Source organism: Mastigoproctus giganteus, chromosome 7, assembly GCF_048544385.1.
Source record: "Mastigoproctus giganteus isolate SK-2022 chromosome 7, ASM4854438v1, whole genome shotgun sequence".
NCBI classification, from domain to species: domain Eukaryota; kingdom Metazoa; phylum Arthropoda; class Arachnida; order Uropygi; family Thelyphonidae; genus Mastigoproctus; species Mastigoproctus giganteus.
In genome coordinates, this window is record NC_143581.1 from 475,442 (window position 1) to 501,429 (window position 25,988).

General features: G+C 36.5%; 1 protein-coding gene across 1 annotated transcript in view; it reads right to left on the reverse strand.

Moving 5' to 3' along the window:
* Positions 1-466: 466 nt before the first annotated feature.
* Positions 467-25,988, reverse strand: part of LOC150082422 (uncharacterized) — a 98,332-nt gene continuing 72,810 nt past the window's right edge. Inside the window, exon 4 of the mRNA XM_090378601.1 lies at positions 467-567. The gene's annotated coding sequence lies outside the window, so the exon portion shown is untranslated. The remainder of the gene's footprint in view (positions 568-25,988) is intronic.

Sequence of the window (25,988 nt, forward strand, 5' to 3'; positions counted from 1 at the left end):
ACCAAAATCAGCAATCCTCCTTTACGCCTCCCCCACTAATTTGCATTTGGTGCCACCAAGTGATTCTGCTAACTACATACAGGAATTTTTGCTAAGTGAAAATTATTAAGTTTATAAAATAAATTTAATATAAATTAACAGAAATTTTTATCCTTACAGAATCAATATCATAAACTCAATAATTGTACTTTTTTATGTATTTTTAGACGCTAAAATATGAACTACGGCATGTTGAAACCTAGATAATTTCTGGCAATAAAAAGTGGAATTTCAATTAATGTCTTTAGCTTCATTTCTGATTTTTCAAATTGGTTACATAATTTTTATTTTTATTTATTTTTTCCACATCAGGAGGCATGTCATTAACTGATTAAAGACTTTAAAAAGCTTCCAAAGTGAAATTAAAATAAATTTAAAAAACAGGCTTTACTGGTAGGCAAGATATAATGTTTTAAATGCATTAAGTCTAGAGGGGGGTCTAAGTAATGAATGCAAGCATATTTAGACTAAGTTCAGATTTTGTCCATTTTCTGTTTTCTTTATACTCAGCACCATTTCTGATATATTCTAAAATAAAGAAATATTTACTTTTAGTTAATGCTTGCTATATCAGGAAAACAATAAATTACACAAATTTAACTGATAGGTTACAGAAAAAATAAAATAAAATAACAGTACCAAAATGGAAACAAAATTCATGTCAAGCTCTACAATAATATCATCATGAACTTGGTCCGGCTTAGGTCTTTTAAGACCTGTTCTGTTGTAGCTCTTGGAGATGGTCTTGATCTCGCCATCATTGTCTTGGTCGACCAACGTCTCTTTTGCCTGTAGGTTTGTAGTCAAAGGCTAATTTTGGGATCCAGTCTGGGTTCATTCTTTCTATGTGGCTGATCCATTTCTCCTGATACTGTTTTGTCATTTACTATGTTATCTACTCTTAATTTCTCGCAGATATCTAAATTTCTTTGGTGGTCCAGTCTTGTAAAGCCTAATAATGGTCTTAAAAATCTAATTTGTGCTGCTTCTAGTTTGTGTGCATCTTTCTTATTTATGACCCAAGTCTCACAGCTGTAGAAGAGGACTGGTTTTGAAGTGATGTTGTGCAGTCGTAATTTTGTTTCAGTTGTCATTTGTTTTCCGAAGTAGCGTTTAATCGTTCCATTCATTTTATTATATTTTTGTAGTTTGGTGTGGATGTCTTTCCCTTCATCTGATATTAAATTTCCCAAATAGGTGAAGTCAGATATTTGTTCTTTTATTTTATTATCAATAACAATTTTGACTCTTTGTATGTTTTTTCCACATAATCCCATTGATTTTGTTTTTGAGGTGGAGATTTTCATCTCGTACTTTTTACCTATTTTAAGTTCATTTGCTGCTATCTGTAGTTCATCTTCGGATTTTGAAATAATAACTTGATCATCAGCATATAATATAGTTTGGATTTTATTCCTGTTGTTTAACTGTATTCTGTTGATAATTGTTTGTTTCCATTCTTTAAGAATTTTATTGATGTAGATATTAAATAAATTTGGTGATAGTCCACATCCTTCTTTGACTCCTTTATTGGTGTTAAATGGGTGTGATAGTTGGCCGTTAGAATATTTTATACAGACTTCTGAGTTTTTATATAGGTTTTGAATCACTTTCCGGAGTTGGGTTGGGATATTTTCTTCACGTAGAATCTGCCATGCTTTTTCATAATCAATAAACAGCAGAAATGTTGGTAGATTGAATTCTCTTCTTTTCTCCAAAATTTGTTGTAGTGAGAAAATGGCATCTATTGTGCTTCTCCCTTCTTTTGTGAATCCACATTGTTCTTCTTCTAAGAATTGTTCACTGTATTTATTAAGTTTATTCTTCGGTATATTAGAGTATAGCTTTGCAGCAGTTGACAGCAGTGTTAACCATCTGTAGTTGTTAGGGTTATTTCTGCAGCCTTTTTTGTATAAATTGATTACTATTCCTGTTTCCCAATCTTTGGGTATCTGTTGCTTATGCCATATGATGCTAAATAATTTTAGTAGTACGTTTTTTAGTAAGGTGCCCCCATATTTAAATAGTTCTACATTCAAATTGTCTATGCCTGGGCTTTTTCGATTTTTGTAATATTAACGCTAGTTCTTCCATTGTTATATTTTCTTCATCTTTGGTTACCACAGATTCATCTTCCAATTCCCTAGTGCCTGGGACATACCATAGTTTGGAATAGTGTTGCTTCCATTCTGCTTAGGAGATGGAGTTGGTTTTTATTTAATCATTTGTGTTCAGTTGTAATTTCTTAAAAATTTTAAAACCTCTTCTCTGTGGGCCTGTGATATCACGTTCTAAAGATTTAACAAATTTATCCCAGTCATCTCGTCGGATTATTCTGGTTAGTTTTCTGACTTCTGCTCTAAGCTTTTTATATTTTGTGTGTAGATGTAGGTCTTTAGTTTGTAGGAACAGTTTATAGGTATTTTTTTTTCTCATTGATTGTTTTTTCAATTCTTCATTCCAAGTTCTTAGCCAGTTTTTATTTTTTATAGGTTTATATCCAAGACTTCCTTCAGCAGCTCCCAGAACTGATTTTTTCATGTTTTACCAGATTTCCTGATCATCATCAATTTCATCTGATTTGAATTTATCTTTCAATCGACTTTCATACAAGAATTTAGTGCTTTCATCTTCCAACAAATGTATTTTTAATTTCTTAGTAGTTTTTGTTGGTATTTTCTTCTTTTTATTAAGATAATTTCTTTTTATTTTGAAAGTGCTTTCTACTAGGTAGTGATCACTGTCAATTTCACTGCCTCTGAATACTCTAGTGTCTCTAATTTTGTCATTTAAATTTTCATTAATGATAATATAATCTATTATAGACTGTTTCTTGCTTTCCATGTGAATTTATGGATATTCTTGTGTCTGAAAAAAGTATTTGTAATTTTAAGTTTATTAAAAATGCAGAAGTCTATCAGGCATCTTCCATTATTGTTGACCACAGGTTCGCCTTCCGATCCTATACATTTGTCTACTGATTGAGCACCAACCCTTGCATTAAAATCTCCTGCTAGTATGAGATACTCGTTTTTGTTAGTTTGGTCTATGATCTGTTGTAATCCGTCATAAAATTCTGCGGTTTCATCAATGTTGCCTTCTACTGGTGCGTAGATGCCAATGATTGTTATTGTATACGATAGAATTTTTGGTCTTAATTTCAATATTCTGATATCCAAGAGTAGTCTAATATTTTGTTTTCCCATTCTTTCTTTATTATAACAGCAACTCCCGATGATGCCTCCATTTCACTTGGTACACCAGAGTATATCATTATCAAGTTACCTATTTCTTTGGATCCTTTGTTCTTCTTTTTGTTTCGGTAATGACTGCTTTGTCAATATTTCTATTTTCTAGTTCCATGGTCAATTCATCTAATTTGTGATTTATTCCCCTAACGTTCCAAGTTGCTACTTGTAAGTTCCTTAATCGTAGTCCTATATCCATTGCCTAGGTGGTTACCTTTGAGATCCGTCCAGTTTTTCCCCTTGAGCTTATTTCGAGTATTTAAAATGTCCCCTGGATAGGTTACCAGCCTTTCGTGGGGTAAGTCTAGTGGTGAGGCTGCCACCTTATAGCCTCTAGACAGGCTACAATAATATAAGGCCATCAAACTCATTTTATTCAAATAAATATTAAGTATTGGTATTAGCATGCATTCATATTAAGATGATGCAAGGAAGCACAAATTATGTAGTAGCATTCATTAAAAATTGCTTGATTTTTTTATATTATTATAAAAAAATTATACAATAAAATTGAGAAATTTGGATTATTTATCAGAAAAAAATGGTGCAATAGAGGATTATCTGTACAGAAATGGAATTCTGAAGCAAACACAGCATAATGTTATAAAAGAAAAATCATGTTTAAGCAACCTAATTGCTATTTTGATATCATCTGAAATTCTGACATTTTGACATCAACCTAATTGCTATATTTTACTTGTATTTCAGCAAAGCATTTTGTTCAGTCCTGCAAGCAAGAGAGAGAATTGTTATTGTAGAAGCTGGAATCTTAGGGAAGCCCTTTAGATGGATTGCAGGATAGAGACAGAGGATTGTGATTAATGGTTGTTCTTCAGATTGGGCTAATGTAAGAAGTGAGGTTCCCTGAGGAATTAGTACTGTTTATGATCTTAAATGACATCAACAAAAGGATAAAAGGAATGACAAAATTTGCAGATGATGTCAAGATTGCTAGAGTAGTTAATGATCAGCACTTCTTCAGGATGACTAAGATAAACATCAGAGATGGCCACAAATGAGGCAGCTATGTCTTATTTAAGCAAAATGCCAGGCCTTAGACAACAGAAATCCTGAAATAGCTAGCTTATACACTTGGTGTATAAGCTATTTCAGGAAAGAGGTAGTCGGGTGGGGTAGAATTAACAATAGAAGGATGGGAGTTACGATATGGCTGGACATTAAGTTCTCGAAGCAGCGTAGCCAGGCAGTAAGGAATGCCCATGGTGTTCTAGTGATGACTTACTTGTAGACATAGGGTAGTTGTAATACCATTATATAAGTCAATTGTAATAAAACCACACTTGCAATATTCTGTTCAAGTAAAGAGATCCAAACTACAAAAAAAAAAGCAACTTGAAACAGTCCAAAAAAGTCAATTGTAATAAAAACCACATTTGCAATATTCTGTTCAAGTAAAGAGATCCAAGCTACAAAAAAAAAAAAAAAAAAAGCAACTTGAAACAGCCCAAAGACAGGCAATGCACTGTCTTTGGACTTTTGTCAATGCACATCTTTTTGACTTTTGTCAATGCACATCAGCAAAAGAGCAACCATATGCAGAGAGACTTTGAGTCGCAATTTCCTCGAATTTTTTCCCTCATTGCATGGAATAATTAGCTGCTGGTCACAATACAAAAATAATGACTATAATCATTAATAATAATAATTATATGCAATTTTTACACATAATTTGGAAAAATAAGCAATTTAATAACAAGTAACTATAAGAATTAGATTAAATTCAGATTTTACCAATATAAAATTAACTTGATGACAACCATTCTTGATAGTTTTAACAAATTTAAAACCATAGAGTGAACATAGGGAAAACAATTCTTATAAGTCTCCCATTGTTCGAGCTCATACCCACCAAATATGGAGGATGCGGAAAGGTCAGGGAATGACCACAGCATATCCCTGGAGCAATATGGCCTTAGTTGCTAATGCTCCTAAAAACCAAATAACAAACAACAACAAACATAAGTCTTCCATTGTTTGGTGTGACATAAGCACTGGAAAAGGGAAAAAAAAATGGGAATAGGTGTGTGTTATAGGCCTAATGAATCGTTATTTTTATTTTATTTATTTATTTTTTTTTATGAAAACCTCAAACACGAGCGGTATTAGAACCTATAGTACTTGGTACCGTGCTTGGGTTGGAGGTTGAGAAGACGAAAAAAGATATTTGTTGACTTTAGACTTGAACTTCTGTAGACTGTAATTTTTAGGAAAAATGTATGAAGGAAGGTTGTTACAGAAAATGGCAGTTGAATGAATAAACAAGGAAGATGAAAAGTTGGTTCTGTGAGTTGGACAGTAAATGGATGTTGGCTGATGGCGGCACGTGTTCGGACTTTGAAAGAGAGAGCGCAGAAATCATAGAAGCCAATTCTAGAATCCTAATGAATCTGATGAGTATAATGGGCAATTCTGCAGAGAAATAGAATGGGCAAGTAAATCAGAATGTATTATAATGGGGGATTTTAACTTTCCAGATATTGACTGGAACTTGTGGGTTGGTCACACACACTAGCAAGACTTTTTTTGGATTTATTGGATGACTGTTTTCTACAGCAGCATGTTCGAGAGGCAACCAGAGTGAGTAATACTCTTGATCTGACTATCAGCAGTGATTATTCGTGCATTAAGAATTTGCAGATAAAGGAACCATTGGGTGACAGTGATCACAATGTATTGTTATAGGAATTACTTAAAGATGTAACTACCATCAAGGCTAAAGGAAGGGCTTTACGAAGGGCTTTTGCTTTCGTAAAGGTGACTACAGGGGTCTCAGACAGTTTTTAAATTCTGTACAGTGGGATCAACTGATGATGTTACCAATATTGAATTCTAAATGGAAATGCTTCAGAGACTTAATCTTGGAGGCTACTAGGCTTTACATTCCAACTAAGAAATACTGTTCAAGTTCAAGCCTAAATGGATGTCAGATGAATTAATGAGGCTCGTGGCAGAGAAGAAAATGTATGGGATGCATATAAATTATCAGGTGACACAGAAGCCTATGGCAGATATAAGCTTGTCTGTAATCAAGTCACAAAGGAGGTTAGGCAGGCGAAGACAGATTACGAGAAATCTTTGGCAAAGAATGCAAAGAAAAACAGCAAAGAGTTCTTTACTTATATAAACTCTAGAAGGCAGGAATGACTCGGACTGGACCACTTAACATAGATCGGTTGATTATTCATGATCATGCAGCTGATAAACTGAATGAATATTTTGCATCTCAATTCACACAGGAGGAGTTATTCAGGGAGGGGAATGACAGAAGTTTATCAAACTAACAGGGAGCTAAGTGATTTGTAATAACTGAGAGCAAAGTGGAGGAGAAATTGTTGAAGTTAAACACAAGGAAGGCACATGGGGGATGGACAGGATCTTTCCAGTTATATCAAAGCAGGCAGCAAAGGAAGTAAGCAAATCCTTAGCCATAATTATGAGAGCTTCCTTGGACTCAGGGGAGGCCTCCATGGACTGGAGGCATGCAAATGTATCACCAATTCACAAAGGGGGTTCAAAAGGTAACACAAGTAACTATAGACCTGTTAGCTTAATTTGTGTTCTGGGGAAAATAATGGAGTCACTGGTTAAAGAAGCATTGCAGGATCATCTAGACAAGACTGCAGCAATAGTTAAGACATGGGTTTGTTAAATGGAGGTCTTGTCTGCCCAATTTGATTGGTTACTATGATGTGGTCACAAAGGAACTGAATGTCGAAAATAATTTTGATATCATATACTTGGATTTCAGGAAAGCCTTTGATATTCTTGCACATGGAAGACTGCTGTACAAATTGGAGAGGTATGGCATTAAGGGTAAGTCTAGGTGGTAGATGACTCCCACATCCACCAGTGCAATACCGCCACTTCACTTATTGGAGGCTCGAAGTGGTGGAACCCATGTTTAGTCTCCAGAGGTAAGTTCCAGTCAACCCTCCACATCTCTTCCATAATGCAGTATGACTGATGACTTTTTGAGGTTATGATGGACATCATGGCGAGGTCAAATCTTCCTTATATTTCGAGGGTACAGCTCTAAAACAGCGTTTGCAGTCCGGCCACTAGTTAGTACATCAGACCAAACCTATTGATAACTCTTTAGGAGGCTTCCGGATCAGCTAGTGTATAATCTTGCTACCTCTGCTCTGTCAGATAGTGACTGGAGGGAGTCCGTGTAGTGTGGGGGGGGGGGGGGCGTTGTCAAGGATCTGGGTATATTCTTACCATGTTTCAAAATATAAGAGCAATGAAGCCCAACCTTTCCTACTTAAATACAATTGTAAAATATAAGAGAACTTCTCATACCTTTTTATAGGAAAATCCTTCAGCCCGACGCTCACATCAAATTGATCCGGTTAATATATTATGCAAAAGATCTAAGTTTATAACGCGATATTATACTATTTAAAATATTTTTAATATATATGGGTTTCCTAAAAACTAATCTTGTATTCAATTCCTATACTGCTAAAAAGAAGAGCAAAGCGTAGCTAATGTACATCAATCCACCCAAAACTAAACCCTCCAGCAATAACAGGCTGGAAACCGAAGAAAATTGGCAAATTTTCTTAAAATATTTTGATTAAACTTCTTTATAAGGGACTAGGTTATTTCAGTATGATCCGTGCTCACAATAAGTAAAGTGACCCACTTAACAATATCCACTCTCTTATAAAATAAAATTAAATTAAAATTAGCATTCCGTGACAATATTATTTTTGTTAACTAAAGCAAATAGTGCTATTTACACATGAGCGTTAAGGTCCACGAGTCCGAAATGGTGTATGCTCTAACATTTATAGAGTTAGGGTTTAACTTCATTTCGCGTGTTTCGGCTATTAAGAGTTTTGTGTATTCGTTTTGTATATTAATTACTCTTGCCTCATTAAAAAGAAAAACATGGTACTCCTGAATGGCGTGAAAGGAAAGTTCAGATGCACCTATTCATTTTGCCCTCACAGATGCCTGTTGTTGTTTAATTCGCATCGAAATATAATTTTGGGTAGAACCGATGTAAAAAGAGTTACATTCCCCACACAATGTTATAGACTATGTTGGTTTGTTCTGTGTTAGAGATCGTGGTTGTCTTCCTCATCTTGTCTGGAATTTACTTATGGGCTGTGCAACTATTTTAAATTCCATGTTTTTAAAAATATTAATAAACTGTTTATATCACTGTTGTACATAAGAAACTTTAATAAACTATTTTTATGTAATGCTCTCACTAAGTGAAACTGATTCAGATTTTTGTTTCGCCTGTCGTTGAATACTCCCAATTATACCTAATGTATATCCCCCGTTCAAAAATCTTGTAGACAGTTCCTGAGTTCGTCATTAAGAGGAGATTCCTGCGTAGAACTATATCTGCATGCATTATAAAATTGGTTGAAAATGATACTTCTTTTATAAGTAAAAGGGTAATGACTCGAATAATGTAAAAATTTTTCTGTGTTTGTTGATTTACGGGATATTTTAAAATGTATGTTATCGTTGACTCTTGTTAATGTAAAGTTAAGAAAATTTATAGATTTCTCTCCCAGTTTTTCCTCCTCAAAAGTGAATTTAAGTCTTGTATGAATTTTGTTTAAAGAATCCATAAGATTAATTACAATATCTTTATGTGAAATATAGTCGTCTAGGTACCTACCTAGCCTGAGTGGCCAGGTCGCAGAAATTTACCTTAACAATATTGAGCAGTTATACTTAAATTCGTATATTCCCAGTTTAACATTTTATGGTAGGTATCTAGACAACCTTGTTATATCCTTGACATTTGAGCTATTTACATCTCAAAGGCTTTCGATCGTGTTTGCCATAAAGGTCTTCTAAACAAGCTTCCATCTTATGGTTTGCCAACTGTTGTTTGTAATTGGTTATCCAGTTTTCTCTCTGATCACTCACTAAAGGAGATGGTAGATGACTCTGTGTCTTCTAATTTCTCCACTAATGCTGGTGTTCCGCAAGATTCAGTTCTTTCCCCCACTCTTTTCCTCTTGTATATTAATGACCTTCTTCCATTGACTGGAAATCCTATCCTAGTTTTGCCAATGATAGCACATTGCATTCCACTTTACATTTTGACAAACCTTGCCCTGCTCAATCAGCTTCAACTTCTCGAATATCCACTACGAATTCCTTAAATGCCAATCTCCAGGTAATTCTCCAGTGAGGCAAAGACAACTTAGTTAATTTCAATCCTTCTAAAACTCAGACATTCAGACTCCGATTTCTAGGCAAGTTGATATATCTCTTTTGGGGATTGCTGTTGTTATTTGGTTTTTAAGGAGCATTAGCAACTAAGGCCATATTGCTCCGGGGATATGCGATGGTCATTCCCTGACCTTTCTGCATCCTCCGTATTTGGTGGTCATGGGCTCGAATCCCAGTCTAATCAAGAAGTGTGTGTTATGCACTGCTGCTCCTGCCCACCTGGCTACGAAGGCGCCCTTTTGGGGATTACCCTGACTTTCTAATCTCTCTTGGCAGAAGCAAATTACAAATATTGCTTCCTCTGCATCTAAAAAAAATTGGTTTTCTCTTTCGCTCTCGGCATTACTCTTCTTCCAAACAGCTGTTCACTCTGTACAAATCGCAAATCCACCTTATCATGGAATATTGTTCCCACATCTGGGCCAGCGTGGGAACAATATTCAATGGTCTCAGACAGTTTTTAAATTCTGTCTGTACAGGGGGATCAACTGATGATGTTACCAATGGTGAATTCTAATTGGGAAGCCTTTACATGTCTTCCCATCATATGCTTCAACTAATGTTAATGGAAAAAAAAAAAAAAAAAAATTAAGAACCTGAAAGAGCATAGATTCAAATTGAGGAAAGACAGTTGTAGAATAGATGGGTGGAAGTTTGCCTTTAGCCAGCAGGTAGTTGATTGCAGGTTGATTGTTGTAGAAGTTGATAGGCTTACATAAATTTAAGGCTGAACTAGACAAATATTTAAAGTGACTGACTGGATGGGTGAAATAGGAGGGTTTTTTTTTTTTTTTTTTTTATACTGATGCTGTATAAGCTTGCTTTCTTGCATCATATGCCTCAACTAATGCTAATGGAAATTACCACCTTGCCTTGTAAAATCAGTGAACTTATGTAGATTCAAGGAGAGCAAGATATATGAAGTAAAAAAACTAGTGAAACATTTTAGTTTTTATTGTTAGCCATAACAGTGAAAGGAAGCCCAAGCCTTTTTCTACACCTGTCAAAAAAAAAAAATAAATAAAATAAAAAAATCATGTTAAATAAATGAATAATAAAATAAACTACACTACTCATTTGCTTCCTTCCTCATATAGGTACTTATCCAGTTGACCTTTGAATTTCTCTGAGTTGTCACTGTGAACCACCCGTGGAGAAAAGGTTTAAAAAGAAAAGTTTTGTAATCCAAGTCTAAACTCTTCTGCTGTAATTTGAATAATTTATGGCTTGTAGTTCTTGTATCATAACAATGAAAACTGCAACCCTTTTTATTTTCCTTCCTCCTCTCAAAACTCTGTTGCCCAAATATTTGAATTAAGGTGGCTAGAGAGTGGTTTTGGAAGTGCTGTATACTAAAAGTTTTGAGAGTGCACTACATCTGGAATGAAGCCAAACATGGCCACACCCGGGTCCCAGCCAGCCAGGGTCTCCTTACTGGAGACCATGGCTGGCTGGGGTCTCCTTACAAATTATGCTTTTTATTTGTTAGGAACCAATAACATGTGCAAGAAAAAACTTGGAAGAACCATTATAAACAAGTCAAAAAAATTACTTTTTGGGAAAACTACCTCCTGACCCTCACTGATAAGAGATTGCATTGTCTTACTGTCTGTAAGGTATATTAGCATTAGTAGAGGCATACGATGCAAGGAAGCAAGCTTATGCAGCATCATCCAAAAAAAAAAAAAAAAAACTTCCCATTTCACCCATCCATTCGTTCCAAATGTTTGCCCACTTCTTACTTTAATTTATTCAAGCTTCAACTTCTACGTCAGATGGAAGTTTGTTCCAGCAATCAACTGTTCGCTACTAAAGACAAATTTCCGTTCATCCATTCTACAACAGCTTAACAAAACCCCCTCCTGTGTCACCCCTCCATTCGTTCCCTAATGCCTGTCCAGCTCACCTTAAATTTATTTAGGCTATTAACTTCCACAACAAAAGCATTAGCATTAGTAGAGGCATATGATGCAAGAAAGCAAGCTTATGCAGCATCAGCAAAAAAAAAAAAAAAAAAAAACCTTTGTTCCATTCACTAATCTTGTTGCCCTTCTCTGTACTCGTTCCAGCAGCTCTATATCCTTCTCGAAATGAGGCCTCCAGACCTGTATACAGTACTCAAGGTGTGGCCTGACCATTGCCTTATACAAGGGAATAATCACCTCCTTATCCCTGCTAGAAAAATTCCTGTATATCATTGACAAGACACCATGAGCTACTCTTGCAGCCCATCTGCACTGCTCAGAGAACTTCATATCTGCCTGCACAATAACCCCCAGGTCCTTTTCATTCTCTACCACTGTCAGTGTAGTACCACAGAGTTGATACGTTGCTTTGGGGTTGCTGTTTCCCATATGTAGTACTTTACATTTGTCAATGTTAAACTTCATTTGCCACCTCTCAGCACATCTGCTCAACCTTTCCAGATCCTGTTGCAGCAGCATAGTGTCCATAAGATAGTAGTCTGTTCCACCAATCAACCACCCGCTGGCTAAAGACAAACTTCTGCACATCTATTCTACAACTGTCTTTCTTCAATTTGAATCTATGCTCTGTAGGGTTCTTATTTATTTATTTTTTTCCATTAGCATTAGTTGAAGCATATGATGAAAGATATGTAAAGGCTTCCCAAATAGAATTTACCATTGGTAACATCATCAATTAGTTGATCCCCCTGTAGAGAATTTAAAAACTGTCTGAGACCATTGTACAAAAGCAAAAACCCGTCAATTTACCCTTGATGGTGGTTACATCTTTAAGTAAATCCTACATCAGGACATCAGAAAGTTAAAATCCCCCATTACAAAACATTCTGATTTACTGGCCCACTATTTCTCTGTACAACTGTTTGCTGTAGTCATCAGAGTCATTAGGCCTATAACACTCCTACTCTTATTTACCCTTTCCCTGTGTTTGACACACCAAACAGACTCAACACTGCACTGTCCACCCATATCAACTGGATGCACTTCCTTAGATTTTGTGTTTCTTAATTTTTCCAATTCTGCACTGCTTATATCTGTGTGACACCATGTCTCTGATATTTCAAACAATATCAGCCTTTCATGCCTTGATCAGGACATCAAATTTATTTACTATACTTCTAGCATTGGTGTACATACAAGTATACATGCACCTGTTCTTATTATTAGTTTAACACAGCACATGTATTTACTTGTTCCATGACGACTCCCAGAAACTCTTGAAATATGCAGAAACTTGCTCTCTAGGCTGCTGCTCATTACAACAGAAGCAAGTGTAAGAATCACTTTTGCCTCTTCCTGCAGCTATTGTTAATCTTTAAGTCTGTGAATCTCCCCAACAACCTAGCAGTTGCCTCGAGAGCATCGGCAAATATTCTTGCACCCTTTCTATTTAAGTGTATCCCATCCCTATAGAAGCAGTCTCTCCTGTTAGCAAGCACAGACCACACTGAAAAAAATTCTACCCTGTGAGCCTTGCACAAACTCTCCAGGGCCAAACTGGTAGCCAAGGCTCTTGTCTACTCCTTGTCTATCATATACTCCCTCCTATTGTGTCTGGGCAGAACTGCACACTTTCAAATTTAACCCTAACTTGTGACTTTTTAAGGTCATTGTTGCCAATGTGTAGAACAATATCAACTTTTGTGCCCTTAAAAGATGATATCTTCCCTACAATGTCATAAACTTTCGCCCCTGGCAGACATACCCTGGTCCTGTTCCACCTATCCTTCTTGCATAATATATTCCCCATCTTCCTGACAATAGTCACCAACAATAACTACTTCCTGTGGGACCAGCACATTCTGCCTTGGCGATTGCTGCTGTGTTGCCTGATGCACAGCAGTGAGCTCTGGCATTGAGTTGGACAGCTGAGAGCTTGATGGGCCCCTCATATTAATTTCTTCGACGGCATATACCCTACACCTCAAACTCTCATAGATGCCCATCAGAATGCTGAGTTGGCACCTAAATTACCTTCACAGGCGCTGCACCTAGCACACACAAAGACATCCTCCTTGGCTAGATCATGTACTGTTCTAGACATTTCACACATTTGTTTAGACTGATGCATTTGAGAATTGCCTTGTTCAGTCCTCCGGCGAGCCACAGCACTCTAGCTAATTTGTGAGCGTTGCTTTGCTGCTCTAGTCTGAGTGATGATTACGTTTAAGTATAATTTAATTAACAATGAAATTTAATAAGATTAATAAATTTTACTGATTAATCAATAATACTATACTAATCTAACAGATTTCTAATACTGTGCTACGTATTTTGCTATTTAGTTTTATGTTACACCTTACGCTATGAATTTCGGGATTTACATTATTGCTATTCCGTATCGTATAACAATGGCAGAAAGTTACGAATGGTAAGATCTATGGACACTTAAGTATTAACTTTCAAAATAACTATCTAAATTCAAATAACCCAAGGAGGTTGACTAGAACTATAAAGCTACTTAGAGAAAATAATTGAGTATAATAATTAAGTCAATAAAACGACTAAATATATATAAAAACAGTGTTCACCGGAGATGCAAAAATCTTGACCATCACAGTAATCATTCTTTGCATCCTTTGCCTAGGATTTCTTATAATCAGCCTTCACTTGTCACCTCCTTTGTGACTTGATTACAGACTGACATATCTGTTATAGGCTACTGTGTTACCTCCTAATTTATATGCATCCCACACATTTTTGTTCTCTGCCACAAGCCTCATTAGTTCACGTGGCATCTATTTAGGCCAAAATCTTGAACAGTATTACTTAGTATGAAAAGCCTAGTAGCTTCCAAGATTAATTCCCCGAAGGCCTCCCATTTAGAATTCATTTTTTTTAACATCATCAGTTGATCCCACTGTATGGAATTCAAAAACTGCCTGAGACCACTTTAACCACCTTTATGAAAACAAAAACCCTTCCCTGTAGCCTTCATGGTAGTTACATCTTTAAGTAAATCCCACATCAGTGATCACTATCACCTATTGGCTTCTTTATCTGCAAATTCCTAATGCATGCATCATCACTGCTGATAATCAGATCAAGAGTATTACCCCCTCTGGTTGTCCCTCGAACATGTTGCTGTAGAAGACAATCCCCGAATAAATCCACAAAAGTCTTGCTAGTGTGTGAGTGACCAACCTACAAGTTCCAGTTAATATCTGGAAAGTTAAAATCCTCCATTACAAGACATTTTGATTTACTGGCCCACTATTTCTCTGTACAATTTTTTGTTGTACTCATCAGAGTCATTAGACCTATAACACAATTCTACTCTCGATTTCCCTTTCCCAGTGTTTACGTAACACCAAAATGACTCAACATTGCACTGTCCACCCATGCCTACTGGATGCACTTAGATTTTGTGTTTCTTAACTACAGAATAACCGCTCCTCCCTTCCTACCTTGTCTATCCTTTCTGTACACGTTGTACACTAGAAATTAAATTCCGATTCTGCACTGCTTATATAGGTGTGACACCATGTCTCTGATATCCCAACAATATCTGCCTTTGATGCCTTGATCAGATCTTCAAATTTATTTATTATACTTCTAGCACTGGTGTACATGCACCTGATCTTACTCTTAGTTACCCTAACACAACACATGTATTTACTTGTTCTGTGATGACTCCCAGCAGCTCTTTAAATCCCCAGCAACTTGCTCTCCAGGCTGTTGCTCATTACAATAGAAGCGAGTGCAAGAATCATTTCACCTGTGCCTGCAGCTACCGTTAATCTTTTAGTCTGTATATCCTCCCAAGCTAGCAGTTTTCTGACCACCTAACACTGCCTCGAGAGCACCGGCAAATATTCTTGCATCCTTTCTATTTAAGTGTATCCCATCCCTGTAGCAGTCTCTCCAGTTAACAAGCAGAGATCATGCTGAAAAAAATTCTACCCCACGAGCATTGCACAATCTCTCCAGGGCCGAATTGATTGACAAGGTCTTCATCATATACTCCAGCCTATGGTGTCTGGACGGAATTGCAGACACTTTCAAATTTAACCCTAACTCGCGAATTTTTTTCAACTCTTACCTGTACTTGTTAAGTAAACCTGCAGATCTCATCTTAAGGTCATTAGTACCAATGTGTACAACAATATTACCTTTTCTGCCCTTAAAAGATGATATCTGCTCTACAACATCAACTTTTGCCCCTGGCAGACATACCCTGGTCCTGTTCCACCAATCCTTTTTGCATAATATATTCCCCATTTCCCTGACAATAGTCACAGAAAGAACTAGTTCCTGTGGGACCAGCGCAGTCTGCCTTGGAGATTGCCACTCTGTTGCCTGATGCACAGGAGTGAGCTCAGGTATTGAGTTAGGTAGCTGAGAGCTTGATCGGCCCCCTCATTAATTTCTTTGAGGGCATCTACCATACACCTCGAACTCTCATAGATACCCATCAGACGCTGAGCTGGCACCTAATTTCTTTAGTCTCTGTACCTAGCAAACACAAAGACTCCTCCTTGGCTAGATCATGTCCTGTTCTAGAAAGTTCCACAAACATTTCACATTTCGCACATTTATTTAGACTGTGATGTGTTGGAGAATCACCCCGTTCGATTCTCACCCGAGCCACAGCACTCCCACTAATCTGTGCATGTTATTTTGCTGCTCTACTCTGGGTCATGATTTCGTTTAAGTACAATTTAATTAACAATGAAATTTAATAAGATTAATAAATTTTACTGATTAAAATATACAAAGCTAAGAAATTTCTAATAGACTGCAACGTGTTTTTTGCTATCTAGTTTTACGTTAAACCTTACGCTATAAAGTTGAGGATAGACATTACGCTATTGCGTATCGTATAACAATGGCAGCTAGTTATGAACAGTAAACCTACAGACACTAAGTATTAACTTTCAAATTTGCTATCTAAATTCCAAAAAAATCAAGCAACTTGACTGGGATTGTAAAGCTATTTATAGAAAATAATTTAATACGACAATTAATTCAATAAAACGGCTAAATATAAATAAAAACTTAGCATTTGCTGGAGCCGGAAAATCTTGCCCAACATGAGGATAATGTCATACCTATTAAACCCTTTGATTAATGCATAATTTTTTTTACATACAGTATACAATTATCCTTCCATCCATTTCAATGTGCCCTCTTATTTGCAATACCCTGGAAAGAAAACTATCTAGTTATATTAAAGGAGGTGGCAAAGGAAGTCAGCAAACCCTTAGCCATAATTATCAGAGCATCCTTGGACTCAGACCCCATGGACTGGAGACGTGCAAATCTATCTCTAATTCAAAAAGGGGGGGGGGGATCAAAGGGTGACACGAGTAATTACAGACCTGTTAGTTCGACTTCTGTTTCAGATACAGCATGGGTTTGGATAGTATGACATGGATACATTTGTTTGGATACTATGACATAGTCACAAAGGAACTGAATGCAAAAAATGATTTTGATATCATATACTTGGATTTCAGGAAAGCTTTTGATACTGTTGCACATGAAGATTACTGTACAAATTTGAACAGTATAGCATTAAGGGCAAGTTGCTACAATGGATAAAAGGATGGTTGAGTGGGAGAAGACAGAGTGTGGTAATCAATGGATACTGCTCTATGTGGACTAATGTCATTAGTGGTGTCCCTCAGGGTTTGATGTTGGGCCCATTGTTGTTTTGTGTATTCATCAATGATATTGATGAAGGTATATCAGGCTTAATGGCTAAGTTTGAAGATGATACAAAGGTTGGTAGGGTTTTTAATGATATTAACGACAGTATGCTACTGCAACAGGATCTGGAAAAGTTGAGCAGATGGGCTGAGAGGTGGCAACTGAAGTTTAAGATTGACTGTACACAATATGGAGGCCTATATACAGTACTCAAGGAAGGATGTAGAGCTGCTGAAACGAGTACACAGAAGGGCAACGAAACTGGTGAATGGAACAAAGGGTTGCTCTTATAAAAAAAGGCTAAAGCTCTGCAAATTGCAGTGTCTGGAGACTAGGCACCTGCAAGAGGATTTGATTGAGGTTTTAAAGGCCTTGAATTATCTGAGCAAGCTGAATGTCGATAGGATTATTCCTCTTGCAGAGAGTAATCACCTGAACTGGAGACCTCATTTCAAGAAGGATGTAGAGCTGCTGGAACAAGTACAGAGGAGGGCAACAAGATTAGTGAATGGAACAAAGCGTCACTCTTACGAAGAAAGGCTTAAGTTTTGCAAATTACAGAGTCTGGAGACTAGGCATCAGCGAGGTGATCTGATAGAGGTGTATAAAGCTTTGAATGGCTTGAGCATGCTCAATGCCGATGGGATTCTTCCTCTTGCTCAGAATAATCACCTGAGAGGGCATAAATTCAAATTGAGGAAGGACGGATGTCGGATAGATGTGCGGAAATTTGCCTTTAGCCAGCGGGCAGTTGGTTTGTGGAATAGACTTCCATCACTTGTTGTTGAAGTTGATAGCCTAAACAAATTTAAGGCTCAGCTGGACAGGTATTTCGAACGAACGGAGGGGTGAAATGGGAGTAGTGGTTGTGCTTTTTTTTTTTGGCTGATGCTGAATAAGCTTGCTTTCTTGCATCATATGCCTCTACTAATGCTAAAAATTCAAATTGAGGAAAGACAGTTTTAGAATAGATGTCCGGAAATTTGTCTTTAGTCAGTAGGTGTTTCAATGCTGGAACAAATTTCTAACTGTTGTTGTGGAAATTCACAACTTAAATAAATTCACGTCAGAACTACACAAACATTTGGAGTGAATGGATGGGTGAAATGGAAAGTTTTTTTTTTTTTTTTTTTTTTTAGCTGATGCTGTATAAGCTTATTTTATTGCATCATATGCTTCTACTAATGCTAACTGTCTTCCATTCATGCATAGCAGCAACTTTTTTTTTTCTATGAAAACTCCAAACATGAGGTATTAGAACCTATAGTACTTAGAACTATTCTTGTGTTGGAGGTTGAGAAGACGAGAAAGCTATTTGTTGATATTTGACTTGAACTTCTGAAGACTGTCATTTTCAGGAAATACGTATGAAGGAAAATTGTTCCAGAAAACCGCAGTTGAATGAATAAACGAGGAAGATGAAAGGTTAGTTCTGTGAGTTTGAATTTGGACAGTTAAATGGATGTTGGCTGGTGGCGGCACATGTTCGGACTGTTTAGAAAGAGAGAGCGGGAATTATAGAAGCCAATTCAGAAGAACAGTGCCAATGAAAGTATCTGTAGAAAAGGTATACAGCAGAAACAGTGCGTCTATGAGCCAGCGAGTGGAGAGACTCAGAGACAAGTCATTAATTAACCTAACTGCCCTCTTCTGAAAGGAATCTAGAAGCCTGAGAGAGGTTTTAGGGGCACCACCCCAGATGTGAGAACAATATTCCATGGTAGGGTGGATTTGCGATTTGTACAGAGTGAACACCAGTTTGGAAGAAAAGTAAAGACAAGAGCGAAAAAGAAAACCAAGTTTTTTAGATGCTTAGGAAGCAATATTTGTAATGTGCTTGTGCCAAGAGAGATTAGAAGTCAGGGTAATTCCCAAAAGAGATATCAACTTGCCTAGAAATCGGAGTGTAACCAAAGGTAAGCATAGGAATCCTTTTCAAGAGATATAAGACAAGACTGAGTTTTAGAAGAATTGAAATAAACTAAGTTGTCTTTGCCCCACTGGAGAATTACCTGGAGATCGGCATTTAAGGAATTGGTAGCGGATATTCCAGAAATTGAGGCTGATTGAGCAGAGCCAGGTTTCTTAAAATGGAATGTGGAATGCAATGTGCTATCATCAGCAAAACTATTGGTAGGATTTCCAGCCAATGGAAGAAGGTAATTAATATAGAAGATGAAAAGAGTGGGGGAAAGAACTGAACCTTGGGGGGAAACCAGCATTAGTGGAGAAGTTAAAGACAGAGAGCCCCTACCATCACTGTTAGTGAGTAATCAGAGAGAAAACTGGATAACCAATTACAAAAAAGAGTTAGCAAACCTTAATATGGAAGCTTGTTTAGAAGACCTTTATGCCAAACACAATTGAAAGCCATTGAGATGTCAAGAGCAACTGCTTATGTTTCACCAAACGTTTCCATTGAATTTCTCCATAAATTGGTAACATAAGCCAGAATTATTGTTAAATTACAGTTGCTCAGAGCGAAACGGATACAAAAATATACATTGTGACAAGTTTAATAATAGGAAATATACATATATTAGATTAGATACATACAAATAAAAGCTTTCGGTTGTTTAGTCAACCTTCTTCAGTTAAACTAACAGTTAGAATGGAGCATGAGGGCGTGTACTGCCAATCTTGTACGTGAAGTGCGTGATTAATTGTTGGATGTTGAAGCCTGTGGCTGTGATGTATGTGGACGTGGCCAGCGTTTGTCAATGGACAGGATTGCTGTTTCGGTGATAGGGTGGACTTGACAACCACTGTTCCTGTTCACTGAGGTATTGGAGCATTTGATGTTTAACGACTCCAACCAGGTGCGTCGCCGATAATGGCGGGACTTATCCACAATCACGACATCGCGGTGTGGTTCGTAGTTATCCCCAGAAATCCAGGTAACCGAATCTTAGACCACCTCAATTCTCTGTCACTTTTCATAAATTTCACGATCGAGCTAGAGTCGGCCAACACCATACCATACTTAGACACCCTTGTCCAGCGCGAAGGCACGTGCTTGAAGACAACTGTCCATCGTAAACCTATGTGTGCTGGCCAATTTACCAACTTCCGGTCAGCACACGCACGTAGCCATCTTCTTGCCACTGCACGAACCTTGCTAACTCGTGCCTGGACACACTCTAGCTGTGTAAATGAGAGGCGCACCAAAATCGCTAAAGTCAAGGTGGATCTTATGAGGTGTGGCTATCCCACCTGTCAAGGCTAACCCTTGACAGGTGTGACCTACAGACACGCGACCACGTAGCGACCAACAGAAACATCCAAGGTGATGACTCAGCCACGAGCGCCTTTATCCCACACTACCCAAACCTATCACAACAGGTTTGTAGAATCTTAAAATTACATGGGATAAAATGCATACAACTCCCAGGCAGAAAATTACGATCCCTCATCTCTAAGGTAAAAACACCTGTCCCACCCTACCACAAAGCGGATTGGTCAACTGCATCTCACGCCGTGACTGCACTAGCTGCTACATCAGGGAAAGTGGGAGATGGCTTGAAAAACGCCTTTCCAAACACAAAGAGCAATCCGCTTAGCGGATGTGGAGCACTCTGCTATTGCCGAACGTGTTTGGGCCACCCACCACGACATTGACCCACACTGTGATGTCGTGATTGTGGATAAGTCCCGCCATTATCGGCGACGCACCTGGTTGGAGTCGTTAAACATCAAATGCTTCAATACCTCAGTGAACAGGAACAGTGGTTGTCAAGTCCACCCTATCACCGAAACAACAATCCTGTCCATTGACAAACGCTGGCCACGTCCACATACATCACAGCCACAGGCTTCAACATCCAACAATTTATCACGCACTTCACGTACAAGATTGGCAGTACACGCCCTCATGCTCCATTCTAACTGTCAGTTTAACTGAAGAAGGTTGACTAAACAACCGAAAGCTTTTATTTGTATGTATCTAATCTAATATATGTATATTTCCTATTATTAAACTTGTCACGATCTATATTTTTGTATCCGTTTCGCTCTGAGCAACTGTAATTTAATAATAATAATCAATCCAGAGCTCACAGGCCTCTTTAATCATATAAGCTAGAATATCACCAGTGGATCGACACTGAGGGAATCCATACTGGCGATCGTTGATCAGACAGATGTTTTCTAGGTAGTTTAAGAGTTGGCGGTTAATTGATTTCTCCATTACTTTAGAAAGAGTAGAAGTAATCGCAATGGGATGATACTGGATGGGAGGGACTTATCGTTTTTAGGAACTGGCTGGATATGAGCAAATTTCCAAGCAGAAGGAAAAACACCTTTGGAATAAGAAAGTGAAAAAAGGCGGCAAAGAACAGGAGTAAGTTCAGAAGCACAGGTTTTGAGAACAAGTGGAGAAATATCATCAGGACCTGGAGCTTTCTTACCATCGCGATCCTTCGTAAAAATGCTTCCAGAAGGATTTTTACGAAGGATTTTAATGGAAGACCACAGTAGGCATTGAATGGAGCATGTTGTAGAAAGGTCAATACAGAACAAACACATAGTTGCTATCAACTATAATTTAAAAAAAAAATGCTGAATAATTATTTTTGTGCTCGTGCCTCCCAAGACCCAGAGTGCTGTTTAAAACATTACACTGATTAAGGTAACTGTGCCTATATTTTTTTTTTTTCAAAGCAAAAAAAAAAAAAAAAAAAAAAAAAAATGAAGAAAAAGGTTTCTATATTTGCCAATGCCAAAACAAAGAAAAAACAAGGTCTAAAGCCAGGAGAATGGAAATAAAACTTAAAGATGTAAAAAAAAAAAAAAAAAAAAGAGAAACAATCTGTACCACAAAATGCATCTATTTCAGGAGGATGTACACCTAGGAGGAATCAGGAGTTGACTCAGACTCCTAGAAAGTGTCATTATTTTGGTCAATTCTAATTAGTGCTATTTGTGTGCCGTGCAGTACTACAACTTGGATCAACAGAAGTGTTGTGCCTATAATTAAACAGAATATAAGTTCAATGCTCCAACACTTAGGATCTGAAGATTTGTGTAGTGCAACAATTTCTACTATCATGGAACTTCAACTGTGAAGTCTCTTACAAACTATCCTCAGAACCATTCTTCTCTGCAGAAGGAAGGAGACGATCAGTGGAACTAGACGGTAGATGACCCATCACAAATATCATCAACATATGAAAACTTATGTATACTATTAAGGAAGAATTGATATTATGGTAGAATTGATGTTTTGTGTGAATCAATGTTACATGTAATTATAATAGATTTTTGTTAACACAGATGATTCTATGGAAATATAGGGTCTATAGAAATATCTTATCTCTAGTTTTGCTATACCAATATTATTACAGATAGTTCCCGACTTTACGAGTTAATTCATTCCTAGCACATGCATGTAAAGTGAAAACTCGTAAAGTGGGAATTTATTTCCCATAGACATAATGTTAAAAATAGGGGTTACATTATCAACAATGAAATTAGTTAGCTAATTAGTTTATGTTTAAACAATGATTGATTTCTCCAAAGAAATGAAAACATAGCCTGTAAAATCAAGCAAATTATAATAATATAGAAATTATTTATGACTTACAAATGTTAAAGAATGTTTATTCTTCACCATCTTCATCGACTAAATGCACGCTCGTTTATCCCTCATTATTATTATTATTTGCTATATGGTGCAAGGAAGCCTGAGGCTTATGCTGCACCAGCCAAAAAAAAAAATTCCCGAGTTACCCTGAGAGAGAGAGAGAGAGAGAGAGAGAGAAGTAGAAGGGAATCGCCAAGAAAGAGAAGAATGATGATATCCAGCTCAGGACCCTGGGTGTTTGGCTCGGCACTCAGTTTGTTGCACAAGGAGTCGACTACTTCAGAAATGCTTCAAAAGGCATTTAGTTCCAATGTAATCTTCTCTTTTCTTTATAAATTTCAATAGCATGCATAAGCATTTTTTAATGAAATGCACAAATTGCAACTAACACGATTTGCACGGAGTAACAAGTTTACGAAGCTTAAAAAAAAAAGGAATTAAGAGAAGGTTCTGAAAATTTGTTTTTTATACGATTGAAGATTTCAGTAAAAGGGAAACACATTTAACCAACATAAAAACCCACAGAATTCCAGCTGTTGGTATTATTTAAAATGCAATAAGATTGAGTTTACTACCCATTTACTAGCCCAATAAACCGGAAAGTGCAAATTGTTTTTATTGTTTTATGGTTGTGACCTCCAGAAACGTGCTTTAGAAAAATATCACAAGGCCATTCAAAATTGGTTCTTATAACAGAACATATGATAACTATGAAAGTGTAGTCAATTTTAATGATTTGAATTGGTAACTAATACAATTTACACTATAAAAACGACCTTTTAGAGAGTTATATAGTGAAAATTTCAACTTCCGAGGCCGTGGAATGAACTACCAAAAAACAATGTGTTACTGGGTTCACATTACGATATTTTCACGATACAATAGTAACGGATTAATATCATAAAGTGGGGTACGCTATATTGTAAAGTGTGGTTTGAAATGCAATATTTATGAATGTTTAACATTCATTTTTTGCAATTAATGTTCATATTTCCAAGTCTGTTGATACTTGATACAAAAAAAAAAAAAAAAACTCGTAAATCCGGGAACTTGTAAAGCGAAAACTCGTAAAGCGGGAACAGTTCCCACTTTACAAGTTTTATGATTTTAAGCTCTATTTTTCGAAACTCATGTTTGATTTCTGTACGTTTTCAATCAAGTATATATAAAATGGCTGAAGTGTAATATGCTGAGTACATTAACTTGTTTATGTATAATGAGTATCTATGGAAGCTTGAACTAGTCTAATAGCATGAATGAGTTTGTTGAAAGATATTGTAATTGTTATTACTTATAAGTTTGATTGTATATCACGTGTCCATGTGGTGAGAGCACATACTAAATATTTGTGTTACTTTGCTGTATTTCATGAACCATCCTCAGAGGGATTTGGAAGACCATAGTGAAAGTGAAAAATTCTAAATAGACTGGATCAAATATGTGGAAAGTGAGGGAAGTAAACATTGGTAAAGGTGAAGTGATATGAATTAGATAGTGTGCTCCATCACAACATCACTTATGAGCATAGAGATGTAGTGGTTGCCAGATGAAAAGAACATTCCTGAACATTATAGTGTTGTGTAATTTAGTTGAAATATTATATACCTTGTAATCTAATTGCATATAATTGTACATCTTGTATACCTTGTAACATAAGTAATCATATCCTTTGATAATTTGATAGTATTCATATTGTGCCATTATCTTAATAAATAGATTAAATGCTAGTACCCCAAGTTCTGTCAGTATAATGTGAAAAGGTGGAACTAGTCTGACACACTTGAATATCTTTTTGTCATAAATGTTTATGTTGTAGTAAGATCATGTAAGTAGAAAGCCTAAAGTAGCCAATTGTTTTGTAAAGAAAGGAAGCATAGTTAAAGTTTATTGGGACACACTTGATGTCCCACAGACAGAATTATGGATGCGAAATTTTCAATTCCCAATCCAGAATTCTGAGGGAGAGCTGGAGAGTGTTAGCCCGAGAGTTTTACCTTCCCTGTGATCCCATTCAATCCAATACCCATTGTCGATATTGTAACAAAGCAATGTCAAACTGGAATTGTGTCGCTATTGAGAACTCAGTGTCAGATAAAAGAATAGAGAAAGATATTCCCGTAACAGCAAGGCAAAGTTTGGATCTTAGAGAACGTGAAAAACCTCTTGCTCTAACTAGGTTATACAAATTCCTCTCCATATCTAATAAGTATGAGACATGTTAAATTTGCCATTTGGCAAATGTAATTTTAAATCTAAAATATTTGAGGTGTATAAGGCCTTGAATGGTTTGAGCAAGCTCAATGCTGATGGGATTCTTCCTCTTGTCCAGACTAATCGCCTGAGGGGACATAAATTCAAATTGAGGAAAGACAGTTGTAGAACAAATGTACAGAAATTTGCCTTTAGCTAGCAGGTGGTTGATTGCTGGAAAAAATTTCCCTCTGTTGTTTTAGAAGTTGACAGCTTAAATAAATTCAAGGCAGAACTGGACAAACACTTGGAGCAAATAGATGGGTGAAATGGGAAGGTTTTTTTTTTTTTTTTGAATGATGCTGTATAAGCTTGCTTTCTTGCATCATATGCCTCTACTAATGCTAATATCTAAAATTTGCCAAATGGCAAATTTTAGATATTTTTAAATTAACAAAGCTGAATTCAAAATATCTAATTCCTAAAATGAAAATTGAGTCGATAGAATGTTTGAATTTGCATTTAGAAAAACAATAAATAATGGAAATAAAAGACTCTCCTTTCTTTTCTGTCATATTAGACCCAACTTATCGCATTTCAAAAAAACATCAGCTGGGAATTATCTGTAGATACGTCAAAATTAAAAAAAAAAAAGCGATACTGGATATAAACCTACAAGATTAAAAATCAAGGAGTCTTTTCTTGGCTCCTTGATAGTAACCTATGTATAATTAGAAATGGAGGCAGAATAACAGATATAATCTTGAACTGGCAATTAAAGTGCAAGAGATATTTTATTAAGGGATTTGTGTCAGACAAGGTGCCATCAGAGCAGTGTTATATTCTGATTTTTCTTATTTTTTTCTTATATTCTGATGATTTTTATATCCAAAATTATAAAAAAATGTCTTTTAAACTTTTTAAAAAATTTAAAAATTGCATTTAGTATAAGTACTGCAATCAATTTGTAAAAAGTTAAGCATGAATAATTCTCCAAGCAGAATTAAAAAAATAATTTTTTTTTAATGTAATGTAATGTAAGGCACCACTGTTAGTAACACAATT